This window comes from Apodemus sylvaticus, chromosome 6 (assembly GCF_947179515.1).
Source record: "Apodemus sylvaticus chromosome 6, mApoSyl1.1, whole genome shotgun sequence".
In the NCBI taxonomy this organism is placed as follows: Eukaryota; Metazoa; Chordata; class Mammalia; order Rodentia; family Muridae; genus Apodemus; species Apodemus sylvaticus.
In genome coordinates this window covers 71,290,771-71,307,824 of record NC_067477.1, presented here as the reverse complement: position 1 = coordinate 71,307,824, position 17,054 = coordinate 71,290,771, and the positions used below count along the sequence as shown (strand labels likewise).

General features: G+C 42.8%; 1 long non-coding RNA gene across 4 annotated transcripts in view; it reads right to left on the bottom strand.

The window, feature by feature from the left end:
• Positions 1–17,054, bottom strand: part of LOC127687355 (uncharacterized) — a 118,648-nt gene that overhangs the window by 57,303 nt on the left and 44,291 nt on the right. For all 4 annotated transcript variants that reach the window (XR_007978374.1, XR_007978376.1, XR_007978377.1 and 1 more), the window contains exon 2: positions 2,969–3,142. This is a non-coding gene — a long non-coding RNA (uncharacterized LOC127687355). The remainder of the gene's footprint in view (positions 1–2,968; positions 3,143–17,054) is intronic.

The window sequence follows — 17,054 nt, the reverse complement described above, 5'->3', positions numbered from 1 at the left end:
CCATCAAGAGGACAAATCGGCAACCAACAAAATGGGAAAAGATCTTCACCAATCCTACATCAGATAGAGGGCTAATATCCAATATATATAAAGAACTCAAGAAGTTAGACTCCAGAAAACCAAACAACCCTATTAAAAAATGGGGTACAGAGTTAAACAAAGAATTCTCACCTGAAGAACTTCGGATGGCGGAGAAACATCTTAAAAAATGCTCAACTTCATTAGCCATTAGGGAAATGCAAATCAAAACAACCCTAAGATTTCATCTTACACCAGTCAGAATGACTAAGATTAAAAATTCAGGAGACAGCAGGTGTTGGAGAGGGTGTGGAGAAAGAGGAACACTCCTCCACTGCTGGTGGGGTTGCAAATTGGTACAACCACTCTGGAAATCAGTCTGGCGGTTCCTCCGAAAACTGGGCACCTTACTTCCAGAAGATCCTGCTATACCACTCCTGGGCATATACCCAGAAGACTCCCCACCATGTAATAAGGATACATGTTCTACTATGTTCATAGCAGCCCTATTTGTAATTGCCAGATGCTGGAAAGAACCCAGGTATCCCTCAACAGAAGAGTGGATGCAAAAAATGTGGTATATCTACACAATGGAGTACTATTCAGCCATTAGAAACAATGAATTCATGAAATTCTTAGGCAAATGGATGGAGCTAGAGAATATCATACTAAGTGAGGTAACCCAGACTCAAAAGGTGAATCATGGTATGCACTCACTAATAAGTGGATATTAACCTAGAAAACTGGAATACCCAAAACATAATCCACACATCAAATGAGGTACAAGAAGAAAGGAGGAGTGGCCCCTGGTTCTGGAAAGACTCAGTGAAACAGTATTCAGCAAAACCAGAACGGGGAAGTGGGAAGGGGTGGGTGGGAGGACAGGGGAAGAGAAGGGGGTTTGAGGGACTTTCGGGGAGTGGGGGGGCTAGAAAAGGGGAAATCATTTGAAATGTAAATAAATTATATCGAATAAAAAAAAAAGAAATACAAAAAAAAAACATAATAACAAGCACTAGAGAGGATATGGAACTAACAGGATCCTCATACACTGTGGGGGGCAGCAGAAACTAGAACAGGCATGGTGGAGAACAGTATTCATTATATATATATATATATATATATATATATATATATATATATATATATATATATATATATATATACTATTGTATTATATATCTGTGTGTGTACATATATGTGTATATATATATGTATATATACATATACATATATACTTATATATGACATGACCCAACATTCCACAGTTTAGGGTATGAACCCAAAAGAAGTGAAGACAATACATTAACAGAACCCCCACTCCTCCATGTTTGTTGCAGCTCTCTCCACAACAGCCAAGATAGAGAATCCACCTAAATGCTCATCAAATAATGACTGGCCTAAGAAAATGAGGTGCATATATGTCTCATAATACTAGTTCACTACAAAAAGAATGAGATTCTACAATTTGCAATGACATGGATAAAACTATTGATCCCTAGAAACTGCAGATAAATGAAATAATCCAGACACAGAAGCTCAACGACTGCACGGTCTCACTCACATGTAGATGCTACAAGAGTTGCTCTCGTAGGTGTGAGCAGAATGGTGGCTGTCAGGGCCTGGGGTGAGTATGAACGGGGAGGGGCCAGACAGAGGCTCAGGTGGGTGTGTGGTTATAGTAAGAGAGGGGGAAAACTGGTGTGAGTGGCCTGAGTACTGACAACCTACTGTATAATTCAGAACACTAGAAGGAAGGAGCGTATACAATAAAGACATCAGAAGATGTCTGCAAAACAGGTGTATCTAAACTGATTTTGACATCATGCAAAAGTGTGCATGGGTTGAGATACCAGGTAGCACCCCATAATTACATCTAGCCTTAATGTTTCCATTGTAAAAAATAAAAATTTTTAAATAAATCCCTCCCCCACTCCCAGAGGCAAACGTTATTGTACGTTTAGTGTATCCTTTGGAAGTACTCTATGCATTTTCAAGTAAAACTATGCATGGACAGACATATCAGATTTTAACCTGAGCTGGAACGCACCAGACATGCTATACTACAAGTTGCTTATTGATATACCTTAAAGATTGTTTCACATCAACACAAGCAGCACTGTAATTTTTGTTTGTAGATATATAATTTCCCACAGTGGTGAGGAGTCCTAGCTTTTTAAAACTCGTCCCATGTACATACTCATGTAATGTTTTTATGTTTGAGTTACAGAGACAGCTCAGAGGTTCTCAGCACTCACACCATGTGGTTCACATGCCTATAACTCCAGATGCCCTGGGCCTGCCCCCAAAAGGCACCTGCACACATGTGCGCATACCCCTACACACATGTATGCACACAACTTAAAGTAAAATAAATATTTAAAGAAGGATATTTTGTTCTTCCATTATTATAAACATACTGGAATTGACAACCTTAGCTTTCCATATATATATTACATTTAATGTTACAAATACCTCCAAATGAATAAGCAATTTTGCATTCTCCTCTTTCTATATACCATATATTTTGGAAGCTTTAGAAACTCACTTTAGTTTTGCTATTGTAGATAAATCACAATAGATATCCTTAGCAACAGACATCAAGGGGAAGTGTCATTTTGATTAATTGTGACTCTAGCCTTTGTGAGTACAAAACACATTAGAGCTATCTTGACAAAGCCCCCTGGCAGTTTACAGAATTCCGCAGAAATAATGAAATAAGAAAAGAAGATGCTAACACTGCCCGTGCTTGGCAGACCCTTTCTGTCTGGATGCCCCAGTGCAGCAGTTGGAGCTGTCAAGAGAAGAAAGACTGGGGGTCAGCTTTTCTGTCAGCAGCCATGGGGGACGGCCTGTGAGGGCCTAGAAAACAAGCTGCTCTCAAAGCACACACACACACACACACACCATCTGAATATATCACACCGTCCCCCAGAGGCAACATACATACCTACTGTGTGTCCTCTTCAAGCTCCTCATCATTTGTCCAGTGTCAGCCAATTTTATCTTGCAGTCAAGGTTTGACAGAGCATCAATTCTGGCGTTTGCTTCCTCTGCACACTTCGTAGGTGTCAAAGTACAGTTCCTGCGATGCCTTTCCATCCCAGGCTCTGTCACCAACATCCTGTAAGAATTGAACATGAGTGTTTAGTTGTGCAAGCAAGGACGGGAATTCCTGGGGATTTAAATGAGAGCTTCCCTTCCTGTGTGGTGCCATCGGCTCATTTTGCTAATGACAAGTTCATATGTTTTAATTTGTGTCTCTTGGTATGACACTTGCATGTTAATAAAAGTGAAAATTAAGGTTGTTTTCACAGATTCAGATGTTTATCGGCTTATCTATGCTCTAATTGCCTAAAGCCCCAAAAAAGACAGAAAAGCTAAGGCTTGCAGGGCTCCTCTGGGCAGAGCTGGCAAACCACCATGCTTTAGAGATGAGTCCTGACGCCAACAGAACCTACAAACCAAATCTGCATTTCCAGGTCCAGAGTCTCACACCTTCCTTTTAAATGGTCGGCATCACTGCACAGAATGATGGGCAGGTTCTGCAGCATCGCTTGCTTCCCTCACTCAAAGTCCAGTGTTGGGGGCAAGCACTCATTCTCAGCTCCTTAACATTAAAGACTAAGGGTTGCTTGCTGTGGCAGCCCAAGGCCAAAACAATGCTGTGAACAAAGCCAGGTGTTGACCTCCTCAGAGAGCCCGCATCCCAGGTGCATGGCAATACTCCAAATAAACACGTTAGGGGACGGTAAGAAAAAAAATTATAACCTAGAAACTAAGTTGGAAAATCTAGTCAGGGGGTTACGCCAACATCCTCCTCCTCATGAAGTTTTGCTATGGTTTTGTAAAATGTTCCCAAGGGCAACCGGTGGAGAGTCCATGGGAACTGTCTGTGTTGTTTGTACCACAACTATCTCAATTACTCCGTAAATGTAAAGGGAAGGTCAAGGTTTTATATAGGGCTGTCAATAAGGATTTACTGAAAAGGCAAGAGAGGCACATCCTGCAACAGAGGACAGAGCAAAGCATGAGACAACTCAAGGTCAAAGTGCTCCTGATGGAGGGGTCAAAGAACCACATGGGACCAGCTGCAGAGGCGAAGAGACAGCTATGGATGAGGAGGCCGGCCAGAGAGGGGCAGGTGGCCAGGTAGGGTGAGGGCACACACTGTAGGCTTGAAATCCATTCAGAGAGGCAAAGGGGCAGTGTCATTAGAAGGGAAACTGTATCATCCTAAGACAGTAAAAACAGAATGTGGGGCACGGATTCAAAAGACAGGCGGCTCCATCAATGCAGACCATGGAATGTGTCTCTCCTGACTAAAACCCACTCATCTAGCAACTTTTCTGGTTCTCAGGATTTTTTTTTTCTGAGACAGTCTTGTGTGCTTGGATTATAATCATGAGCGCTGGCATGGCTGGCACATATGCAAACACTTTAGTTGATCAGGGTTGGGTTGTAGCCCAGTTGGTGATGTGCTTGCCTAACATGCACAAGACCCTGGGCTCAGATCCCAGCGCACCAGACACTGTATATGGTAGTGCAGGCCTGTGATCCTAGTACTTGGGATATGGAGGTAGGAAGATCAGGAGTTTAAGTCATCCTTTGCCATGCAGGGAGTTTGACACCAGCCTGTAAGCTACAGACTGAGACTCCCTCAAAACAAACAAACAAAACCTTAAGGTATTGTAAGCTTGTTAATGATTTTGAGAGTGCGGCTGTTTGTCTTGTGTGTTTGTGTGTCCCACATTATACCTGGTGCCCTCAGACGTCAGAAGAGGGCATCAGATCTCTGGAACTAGAAATACAGGTGGCTGTGAGCCACCACGTGGGTGCTGAGAACCAAACCCGTGTTCTCCGCAAGAGCCACAACTCCTCTCAGGGCTGATCCATTTCTCCAGCCTCCCAAAACTCTTTTTTGATAGAACATTTCCTAATCCAGGAAATTGTAAGATGAACCAAAATACATGAACACTGAACACAAGCTCCATCCATGAAGTTTTGCTTAAAAATGTAATGATGACGACTAAAACCTACCAGGACACTAGCTCAGGGAATCTACAGGGCAACATAGTCCTTTGAAATGCTAACACGTTTCACCTATTCCCAGAGGCTTTTTGTAAATTTTAATTAAAATGATTGTAGTTTTTTTTTTTTCTGTTGCAACAGTACCTCCTGGACTCAGTATTAGTTGTAAACTCTATGACTCTGAAGCATCTGTTGGTACTGCGAAAAGTAAAAGACAGAGAAGAGTCTCTTATGAATCCTGTGTTCTTCAAGGAGGAAAATAACTTAAAAGATCACAGAGCATGAAGTGACAGCTCTACATACTTTATTCCTTATTTATTTATTATTTATTTTCTATTTATTTCAAGATGGGGTTTCACTATGTACTCTAAGCTAGCTTTGAGCTTGTAATCCTCCTGCCTCAGCCTCCCAAGCACTGGGATTAGAGACGAGTGTCAATGTGGCCAGCCTAAATTTTAAGTTAACATGTTCATAAGGTAGACTTCAGAATCAAATATTATTTTATTCCAAGCTTGCTATTCATTTCATTTAAAACTTTAATATTTTTAAGTTACTTTGAGTAATTTAATATATTTAAATTACTTTTTTAATAAATAAAATTTATTAAAAAATTTTTAAATTATTAAAATTTGCCAATTTTATTAGCATCTAATAATTTATTTTTGTATTATGTTTATTGTTTACATTTTATAAATGTATAGTTTACCTCATCATGCCTTTTAGGTAAAATGTGTTAATATGTTGCTTTTGTGATTTATATTTGAATTTTAAGATCTGGGAATGTAATATTATCATTAATTCTTGTACATTTGTGTTATATAAAATGAAGAAACACTAAACATTGCATCGTTCATCTAAAAATGCTAACATCACTATGTGTGCGGTCCATCTACACTTATGGTCTGTCTTAGTCAGGGTTTCTATTCCTGCACAAAACATCATGACCAAGGAAAGGGTTTATCCAGCTTACACTTCCACATTGTTGTTAATCACCAAAGGAAGTCAGGACTGGAACTCAAGCAGGTCAGGCAGCAGGAGCTGATGCAGAGGCCATGGAGGGATGTTCCTTACTGGCTTGCTTCCCCTGGCTTGCTCAGCCTGCTCTCTTATAAAAGCCCAGGGATGGCACCACCCATCATGGGCCCTCCTACGCTTGATCACTAATTGAGAAAATGCCTTAGAGCTGGATCTCATGGAGGCATTTCCTCAAGGGAGGCTTCTTTCTCTGTGATAACTCCAGCCAGCCTGTGTCAAGGAGACACACAAAACCAGCCAGTACATGATCCCTCAGCACAAGGGAGGCTAAAGAAAGAAGGTGGCAAATTTGAGGTCAGCATGGGCTCCACAGCAAGACAGTACCTCAAAACAAACAAACAACTAAACAGAGTACCCTCAGACTCATGAGCATTCTTGAGCATGACGTGTAATGCTCAAAGCAAATGGGGGGGGGGGGAAGGGCATGGAATCAGATTTTAAACAAGAAAACCAAGAAATTAGAAAAGGTGTAAGTTTGTGAGAATTTCCTACGCAGCCATGATTGAGGGACTGGTATCTGCAAAACACTCTGGGAACAAATAAATATAAAATTTAATGAAATATTCAGATGGACTGTTTCTGATGGTGGGCTGACACCTGCACAGTAGTGATCCTCAGAAGACGAACTGGGTCCTCTAAGAATGGAGCAAGGGAGGTGAAGCCACTCCCATCCTGCCTTCCGACTGGGAGGCACACTTCAGGGTGAAGGCAGGAAGGAGACAGAAAACACAACAGGGTGGCCAAGTCCAGGAAGGAGGTGCTCACGTTCAAAGCTTCAGAAACTCCAGAAGTCTGCAGCCAGGGTCTCTGAGGAGGTGAGGGGCTGGAGAGATGACCCATCGGCTAAAAGTACTTGTTGCTCTTGCAGAGGAGCTGGGCTTGGTCCCCAGCACCCACACGGTGCCTGTAACTTTGGCTTCATGGGATCCATGTCTTCTGCTGGCCTCCATGGGTACCAAGTACACAGGTGATACACACATAAACATGTAGGGAAAACACCCATACACATAAAATAATAAAATAAGGCAGGGCAGTTGTGGCGCACACCTTTAATCCCAGTACTTGGAAGGCAGAGGCAGGTGGATTTCTGAGTTTGAGACCAGCCTGGTCTACAGAGTGAGTTTCCGGACAGCCAGGGTTATACAAAGAAACCCTGTCTCAAAAAAAAAAAATAAAATAAAATAAATAAATAAATAAATAAAATGAAACAAAACAAAACAAAATAAAATAAATTAAAATAATAAAAATCTTAAAAGAGAACACATTATAAAACACAGTGTCTCCATGAAGATGAAAATGAAAAAAGTATCAATAAACAATAAAAGATAAAATGGAAATATTAAACTTCTCAAAATAAAAAAATACAGAATAAGAAGAAAACAAACAGCAAAATGACAGATTTAATCCAAAGTAAACCAGAACTATACTGAGTTAGCAACAAACACTTAAGGTTAGAAAAAGCAGAGGTGATTAAATGAGAGTTTTTTTAAGCATAATCTAATTGCTTGCTATTGACGAGAGGGCTCATAAAGAACAGCTAGGCTGCAGAGACGCATACCAGGACTGTATACAGAACGACTCCTGGTTTAGAATCTCCTCTCTCCCCAAGCTCCTCCTCCTCCTATCTTCAGGTAACACTGCCTCAATGCATCAAAGAAAGTGGACTCTCTAAACTTTGTTATTTTGAGACAGAGTCTCACTATGTAACCCAGAGTAGCTTCAAACTTCCAATGCTCCTGCCTCAGAGTGCCTCAGACTCCCGAGTCGAGGGCGACACATGCCACCACACTCTGCTTTATCTTATTGATTCCAAATACATAAATTTGCCTACATCTGTCTCCATTCACCCTTCTTAATCATTAAAATGAAGACACACACTCCTGAACAAAATTACCCTCTCTACCTATACTTTGGTTTGTAGCCTTCAAAGGATCCTGCTGCCAAGCCTTTCACTCTTGCTCTTGGGGGTTAACATCCTTCCCCCCACCTACAGTCCTGTCTCCCCTCCCTCCTCACAGCCACACCTCCAACCAGGCCTCACTGCTGTACCTTTCTGAGGAAGGTGACCCCCAGACCTCAGCAAAACTTCCAGCAGCCTGAGCACATATTTTGAAGCACTGTATAAACAAGAAATAAATTTCTATTGTACTCAAGCCACAGTCTTTGGGATTCCTTGATTGGTGGTTTACTTGGCCACACCACACTGACACAGACGCCATTTTAACCCTCCCACCTCACTCTCAATACGCCTCTCTACTGGAAATGCACTCTAGCCTGGCTCTTGTCCATTATCTTTGCACTCTATGACAGGTGGTTGCTAATGTTCCTCCCAATGTCTGTGCTAACCCCTGTCCCCCACAGCCCGCACACCTCCAAAACCTCTGTCCCGGGAGTGTGTTCGGTGTGCCTTTGAGCAGATTTTAGGCTTAAATGAGGCCCAGAGAGTGCGGCCCCATGATGAGCCTGAGGCCCTTCGAGAAAGAGCCAGGTCCAGCTCCTGCCCTTGCTGAGGACAGAGCAGAAGACTGTCCAAAGCCCGGACACTGTCTTCTCCACAAACTGAAGCTAATGGGGCCTCGAGAATAGGATCACAAGCCACTAGTTCTATGGGACCTTATTATTCCAGTGGCTGAGAAGATCTGCACGCCTCTGGCATTTCTGTTGCCTCCACAGCCCCCTCACCTCCTTGCCTTTTTTTTTTTTTTTTTGGTTTTGACTTTTAGAAACAGTAACATAGCTGTTCTTCAGTTTTTAGTGGAGGAATCACAATTGTGTGTATCTATGTAATGATCAAGTTAGGTTAATTTGCATAGCTGTCACTTCAGATATTTATCTTGTCTTTGTACTGAAATTTAAATCCCTCTATGGCCTCCTTGATTTTGAAGTTAAAGGAAGAGAACACGGTTCTTGCCAACACCTCACACTCTCAGCCCCATTGAAAATGGCCTCCTTCCTAACCAGGACCCTGCACCTAAGTCAGGACATTCACAAAGGAAAGTTTCCACCCAGCATAAACCCACAGATTTCTGTCAGTCTTAGTGATCATTATCCTTCACCTACTATTACATACTTTCCTGATACACTATTGTTCAATAAGTGATAAATACTGTAGCAATTTAGCCTTAAAATTTATTTATCTATTTCGCTTACTAGACTAAGATCTTGGAGTCCTCATACTAGCCTGAGGTAATACTCGTTGTGTGCATGAATGAATACTCTCTCCAAACAATGATTTTGTAAACCGTTTTCAATAAATTTTCCCGGTCAGTATTTGTAGGCAAGACTCACAAATGTCTTGACACCTCTACTGGGTCACCAACAAAAGAGCTGCTTGTCTTGTTGTTACCACACTGGGTATTTAAGCGTATACAAATAATTGGTGTTTGAGATTAAAACTGGAAATAGGATTTCATTATTTGGGTAGGTTAGTGAACTACGGGATCAGATAAACACACATGCTTTGTGGCTTGAACCCAACAGGTCATTTCTTGTTTACATGATAGTTCACAGCTTGTGTTCCAGGCAGCTGGGCTTCCAATACCTCACCTGCATCCAGCAGAACAGGGACAGAGGAGCTTGTGTTTACTGAAATGCCTTGGACCAGAAGTGATACGGTTGGCTTCTGCTCATCAGGTGACTGTTTAATCCCAGAGCTATGGAAGGAGGAGGACTGCAGCCAGGATCCTCTGCTCCCCTTACCCAGTTACCTCCCTCCCACTCTGACTTTGCTGAGTCTTTAAACAGGTGATAATGGCATTCTAGTGGGAAAGCAGATCATATTGGATGGTGATTTTAAACTTCTACCTTTTATATTAATAGAGGCAATGGAACCCCAATTTTCTCCCAGTAATTTTGTTGCAAGGTAAGGGACTGGGATGTAAAGAATATGTCCAAGAAATTTGTTGTAGATAATTGTGACTATCATTAATAGAAATATGTGAGATATTTAAAAATGGCTGAGTAGATTTTTAATACAAGAAAAGTAGAAGACAATGCCTGATTTAGATGTTTTACAATGTGTACATATGTCAAACCATCATGTTGTCATCATAAATGAATATAACATAACACAGTTAAAAATAATCCCACAGAGCCAGCCCTGGTGGCACATGCCTTTAATCCCTGAACTCAGGAGGAGGCAGAAGCAAGCAGATATCTGTAAGTTTGAGGCTAGCCTGGTCTGCAGAGTGAGCTCCAGAACAGTCAAAGCTACAGAGAGAAATCTTGCCTTGAATAATAATAATAATAATAACAACAACAACAACAACCATCATCACTATCATCATCATCACCATCAGAAGCCCATTTACCCAAGTCTGCAATGTGACAAGACAGAAAGATGTCCCCCATGATCCAATGGGCAAACAGACATGGTATCTGCTAGAGTTTGTATCAGTTACTTTTCCCATTAATGAAGCTGTTGCCCGACAGACACAGCTTCAGACTTGACATGATTGGCTCACAGTTTCTGAGCAGTCAGTCAAGAAAGGTGTGGAAGAGCAGGAAGTCCCTAAGCAGCAGGAGACTGAAGCTGCCTGTTTGAATAGTTTTGGTTTGGTTTGGTTTGGTTTTGGTTTTTTGGATGTGTTTTTTTCGAGACAGGGTTTCTCTGCATAGTCCTGGCTGACCTGGAACTCACTCTGTAGACCAGGCTGGCCTCGAACTCAGAAATCTGCCTACCTCTGCCTCCCGGGAGTGCTGGGATTACAGGCGTGCGCCACCACAGCCCGGCTTCAGCCTGCTTATAGAATCCAGGATCACCAGCCCGGCTGAATAGTTTGACAGATCTGGAAGCAAAGGATGGGACAGGAAGTCCAATGGGTAGCCCTTAGGGGCCCACCTTCAGTGCCACACACCATCACACATCAAAAATTTAAGTGCCACCCCCTCCAGGGTATGCATGTAAGCTGCATTTACCACATACTTTAACCACAGAGTATCTCCCAGTATCTTAATGGCATCTGAGAACTAGTGCTCTCATATGAGAAAAAGCCAGATGACAATAGAGAGGAGAAAGACATATAAATAAATAAAGCCTCTTAGAATGTGTCGGTGACTTTTCTGTTGGCTGCGCTGAGAGTCTATGACCTTTTCTTGGTCTAGAAGAAAGAGTTTATTTAGGGCTTATGGTTTCAGAGGGAAAGTCCGTGATCATCAAGACGCAGAGCGTGGAAGCAGCAGGCAGGCACGGCCCTGGAATGATAGCTGAGCGCTTACAGCTAAGCCATAAGCAGGAGGCAGAGGCAGAGCCTGGAGCTGACGTGGGCTTTGGAAACCTCAAATCCCTTCCGCAGTGATGCAGCTCCTCCAACAAGGCAATTCCCCTAATCCTGCTCCAACAGTTTTACCACGTAAGGACCAAGCATTCAAATATAGGAGCCTATGGGAACTGTTCTCATTCAAACCACATTCCACTCCCTGGCTCTCACAGGCTTTTGGCATGTCGTGATACAAAGTGCATTTAGTCCAAATTCAAAAGCCCCCATAGTCTTTCACAGTCTCAACCCAGTTTCAAAGTCCAAAGTTTCTTCTGAGACTTAAGGCAGTCTCTTAGATGTAAACCCCTATAAGAGCAAAAAGGAAATTACAGCCAGGCATGGTGGCAGATACCTTTAATCCAAGAACCCGGGAGACAGGGGCATAGAGATATCTGTGAATTCAATGCCAGCCTGGTCTACCTTGTGAGTTTCAGGACAGCCCAGGGCTGTGTAGAAAGACCCTGTCCAGATCCCCCCACTCCAATTTTTAAAGCAAATTATATATTTCCAACATAAAATGTCACTGCATATACATGACCATTCAAAATGGGAGGGAATGAGACATAGTGAGGAAATATTGAACGAAGCAAGACTGAACCCCTGCAGGACAAACTCTAACTCCTGTGGCTCCGTGAGAGGTATCAAAAGGCTCAGACGGCTCCAGTCTTTGGGCTTTGATGGCTGCAGCACTCCTTTCTCTTGGGCTGCTTCCACTCTGTCTGCAGCTCTTGCCAAATATCCCATGACTCTGGCATCTTCAGAATCTCAGGGTCCCCAACACAACCCAGGCTTCACTTTCACAGGCTCAAGCAGGGCCTGTCCAGCCCTCCATGCAGGGACATCCCTCGCACCTGCCCTCAAGGGCTTTCCTTAACCACGGAAGATTTCACAACTACTTTTCTCCTTCGTGGTGCTAAAGTCAGAACCACATGGCCAATGCTGGCTTCTTCTGATGCCTGCTAAGGATGAAATGAGGTCGGTCCCCTCGAATTGCAACTACATAAGCTTTGCTTTGTGGCTTCCCTTTCTTGCAGTAGTTTTTCTTATTGCAAGTTGTAAGTTCCGAGGATGGAGTCTCGCCCTGAGGTCACCACTCCCTTAATGCCATTTGTACCAGGCCTCTCCTTAGTGAACACACGCCTTGGTCACCAATAACCATATGAAAGAGTCAACATTAAGCTATCTTGAAATCTCCTCTGCCAACAAGGTTAGTTCAACTCTTCAGTTTAGCCTGAGGCAGATTTTCAGGATATGGGCAGCCTCATTCTTTGCCAATGTATCACAAGAACCGTTTCCAGTGGCTAATATTATTCCCCTCTGAAATCTCAAGCTAGGCCTCCAAAGTTCACATTGCTCTCAGTACTTCTGTCTCCCAAGATCCTATCAGGATTCCCTTTGATCTCTGCTTACAATCTTCAACTGCTTTCCTAGTCCAAAGTCCTCTATATTTCTCAAAACAAACAAACAAACAAAAACAGTGTGGTCAGGCTGTCGCAGCAATAGCCCACTCCCTGGTACCATCTTCTGTCTTAATTGCTTTTATATTATGGTGAAGAGACACTATAATCAAGACAATTTATAGGAAGAAAATATATTTCAATATACAGTTTTCAAGGGTGAGTCCACTCAAATATATGGAGTCTTATTCTCACTCAAAACACAGAGCACTGAAGTTGTTTCTATTTTGCTATCAAAATGGCAGCTAATCCCCTCATCCTGATGGCAGGGAACTCATGGTCTGCCCCTCTACACCTGACCTGCACCCACTGCTCAGATCTAGCACATACCTCTCTGGCTTCTAAGTCATCATCTAGGTAGGTCACTAGAGAGAGTCTACCCAGGAAATGTGCCGTTGTGGACATGAAGATTTGAACCTATAGCTAACAAGATCAGACAGAAAGTAGAGATACTGTTGAATATCTGGGATCAATTCATTTCACACAGTACACCAGAGTTATCCTAGATAACCAGGAGTCTATTTTGAGACAATGTTAAGCCTCCAGATATACAATGTCTCTCTGCATGCATTCCCCAGTTCTATACTGACTAGCACTTCCCATATGAAAAGCAATTGTTGGCTTCTCTTCAAACACAATGCAAGCTCTTTGAGTAAAGAAAATAAGCCTTTGGTTTTTAACACTGCTGCAGTGCTATTAAACATTTCAAACAAATGAAAAAAATCTGACAAATTAAACCATTGATAAGACCCATAATTTCTCCATTCTAACTCCTTGCATGTCCCCCTCACTCTCTGTCAATGTCATGACCACATTTTCTTTATTATTGTTGTAAACATGGTACTCATCCATGAAATTCTCAAAAAGATAAAATAATATGTATACATTCACTAGCTCTTGCCTACTTCACACTCCCTGTTCCTCATACGGATCTGGGAGACGCTCCTGTCTACCATTGCTGAGCTATTGGCTGATGGGTACAGATGGATTCTGAGGGAGGAACAGTCATTGTCTTGAGCTGTGCACTCACCAAAGACAAGGAGCACACCAGGCTCCAATGTGTCAGGACACAAAGGTTCTTGCACCCACAAATCACCAGGGAAACCAGGAATGCTAAGCACATGGACTTGTCTTTCTGAAGGAAAAGATTCAAAACCTGTAGGGTGGGAGTGGATGTCGCTAATGACCTGGGTGCCCTTTGCTATCTGTAGAGCCAGACCTACCCAAATCCCCCAGAATGGTTAGCCCAGGCTCTCCCTACCTACATCTTTACCTTTACTGCTGTTTCTCAGTCAACACAAGCCATCCTTAGAGGAGCCTTCACATGAGCTTATAGCCTGCTCACCTCATCCCATCTCAGGCAGAGACCTCACCAGAGCCTAGGCCCTTAAGTTAAGACATTTAGCCCATCTCTAGAACCCATCTTCTTAGAAATGAAATGTACTTTGAGTGTGTTTTGATATAATTAGGCCTCCTTGTGTGCTAAGGCTTATATTATACCAAGAAACTTTTTAAACATGCTTACAATAAATTGCTTGGTGTCAGACTCCAGAAGTTTGAAACTGATTAAGTTGAGCTGAACCCAGTTTTCATTTCTTGTTTCTTGTTTCTTGTTCCCTGTCGGCTGTAGCATGTTCAGGGACACCACACACACACACACACACACACACACACACACACAAACAATGCTAAGCCCTTTCTCAGACAATCCTTGTTAAACTCAGGGGTAAGGGGGTAAGAAAGACCTGAATGTGGGAGCCTTACAGGAGGAAGACAGAATAAAAATGGTGGGTAGGCAGTAAGAGAAGGGGTCATAGAAAGAGTAGGGAAGAAACCATTCAAATAAACAGAATACATTTTATACATGTACAAAACAGTCAAAGAACAAACTTGATGAAAGTTATTAAATGAATAAAGTTTTTCTTGCTTGTTACTTAGCCTCGCCCTGAATTCACCATCATCCCACCAAGCCTCCAGGTAGCTGGGATTACAGGCATGCACCACCATGCCCTTCCTGAAACCCCCACTCTGTAACAGTCAGAAAGTAACGTCCAGTTCCTTCCCTACCACCTCCGCTCCTCCTCCTCCTCTTTCTCCTCCCCTTCCATCTCCCTCTCTCTCTTCCTTTCTCCTTTGTCTCTCTCTTCCTCCCTTGCTCTTCTTCAAAAATCATACAAAGGTAGTCCTCCGAGGTGCCACGCACTCTCTGAACCGAGCGCTTACACACATTCTGACATTTTGTCCTTTAATAACATACTTTTCTCCTGAACATATCCTATTAATATTGCGGACTTATTTTAGGTTTTTCAGTTAGATCTTCTCTGTCCAAGCTAGCCATATTTATCGATAAGTCCTAATTATTAGATTAGGGGGTGAATGAAGTAAAAAGGACAGGACTGGCCAGGACTGCACCTAGGTATGGTAGAGGAGAAGGTTCGTTACAGACATTTAGGAGAGCATAGCCAGAGGCAGAGACATCTGGGAGAGTCCAGAGTGGACATGACCAGGCTGACCTCAGTAGTGTGGAGAAGGTGAGGGAAGGGAGAGGGGAAAAGGGGAAGCCGGGTGGGGTGGGGGACACAGCAGCCAGGAGGCCAAAGGTGCAAAAGGGGTGGGGATCCAAAATGTCTGCCTTCTATAGGGAAGAGCAGCCCAGCCCCCCGGGGTGGAGAGTTCGGGTAGGGGCTGGTGTATGCCAGCCACACCAGTAGTTGGTAGTGACTTGCTGGGAGAACCTGGAGGCCAGGTCCACTTTACTGTGTTAAATAGGTACCTTAGCTGTTTGTCCTAGGTTTGAAACTTACAGAGTAGTCTAGTTTTTTTTCCTCCTGACAACAATGAACTGCATTTTATTCTGGTCACGTCCCACACCCTGCCGATCGATCACTAAGTCCACAATGAATCTCATCAACACCCTTCTGTCCTCGGGTCATACTGTTCTCCTGTTATGCTGTTCCAAGCACCAAAGGAAATACCTAGAATCATAGCTTCCAGGTCAGGCCTTCAGAGCGCTGTTGCTACACTCCTCCCAAGATCAACAAGACACAAGCATCCATGCCTTTAATTACTTCTAGGGAACATTGCAGAGTGCTTGTTCCCACCATGTCACTTCTTGAAGACTGGTAAATGCTGTTTTCAGAAGTAATTACAAGAATTTCCATGGGAAAAATACCAGTGCTCTTTTTCACTATAACAAAACATTTCATATGAAATGTGTAGATCAAAGCCTGGACGAGGAGTTTAGGTGCTTTAAAAAAGAAAAAAGCACAAATTTACCTTCCTTCACAACATAAAATTCCAGTATAAGGCAATGACTTGGCAGGTAAAGAAATTTGGGGACAAGCCTTATGACCTGAAGTGGAGCCCTGGGACCCACACAGTGGAAGGAGAAAAAGGAAGCAGACCCCTCCTGTGGAAGAGTCGAGTGGACTGCTCTACTGGGCCTCTGTGTGGATCTTCTGAATGGGAACGGCCTCCACCGGAGTTAAGGAACCCGAGTCTATTAGTAGGCAAATAAAAACACGTAATATCTGGGGATAAAGATATAACTTTCTTCTGGTAAGTTCCATAATGTTAACAATTCAGTAACATTATAATACAAATTTAAGAACCCTAAGTATCAATGAAGCCAGAGTTCTAAGAAGAAGATACAATCACTGCCTGTGAAGAGCAAGATCAGGTCTTCAGTGCTCTGGGCAGAGTCCTCTTCACAGGCCAGGGCTGTGCACTGGTCCTTTTGTTTTGAATTTGGTCAGTTTCTTGTTTGGTTGTTGGTAGGTTGTTTTTGGTTTGGTTTGGTTTGATTTGGTTGGTTAGTTGGTTGGTTTGGTTTTTGGTTGGTATATATATACATTTGAACTAAAAACGCTCTGTTTCCTGCTGTTCTTAGAAAATCTTAGAAAGGAAAGTCACAGTTACACAGGTGTACTGTGAATACTTAATGAAATGCAAAAGAAAATCTTGCTAGCGGGACAGTCAGAGAAGCAAGTACAGCCATCTTGTACAGGTTGACAGGTCTTCACCTGAGCCACTAAACCATGCCCAGAGTCCTGGGTCTCAAACCAGGAAATCAGGGATTAATAACCAAAACTACTTGCTTTTCTAATGGTACCAGGATGCTAGCTCAATTACACAGTGTGTTCATCTGACCAGGTGTCTACCACCGCTGCTAACTGCTACTAAATGTATAAAACACAGGCCTGTAAAGAAATGTTCCCTTCATATACCTATACGAATAATCTCATGCAAGCATGTC